This window comes from Penaeus monodon, chromosome 19, assembly GCF_015228065.2.
Source record: "Penaeus monodon isolate SGIC_2016 chromosome 19, NSTDA_Pmon_1, whole genome shotgun sequence".
Taxonomy (NCBI): Eukaryota; Metazoa; Arthropoda; class Malacostraca; order Decapoda; family Penaeidae; genus Penaeus; species Penaeus monodon.
In genome coordinates, this window is record NC_051404.1 from 9,183,301 (window position 1) to 9,183,674 (window position 374).

Consider the following 374-nt stretch of genomic DNA (forward strand, 5'->3'; position numbering starts at 1 on the left):
AACTAGATTTCTTTTTTGAAGCCCAAGGATATATGCACGTGTGGCGCCTCGAACACCCGACCGTATGCAACTGTATGAGTGCATATACTTACTCCTTCAAGCATGATATGCGTGTGTGAATGCACGTGCCCGTAAGCGAAAACGCGTGTGTACCTGTGAACGAGCACGTATCCACAAGGGCAAGTAACAACGGTCATAATAACAATATGAATATGGCAATGAAGATATGAAAACAAGTTATTTTCAGCACATTTTGGGGATATGATTAAATAAAACGGTCTAATGTTTGAATATTTGTATGAGGTGGATTCAAAAGCATGGCGAATAGATACGAAAAAGGAAGAAAAAAGAAGAGGTATTGATCATAAAACAAA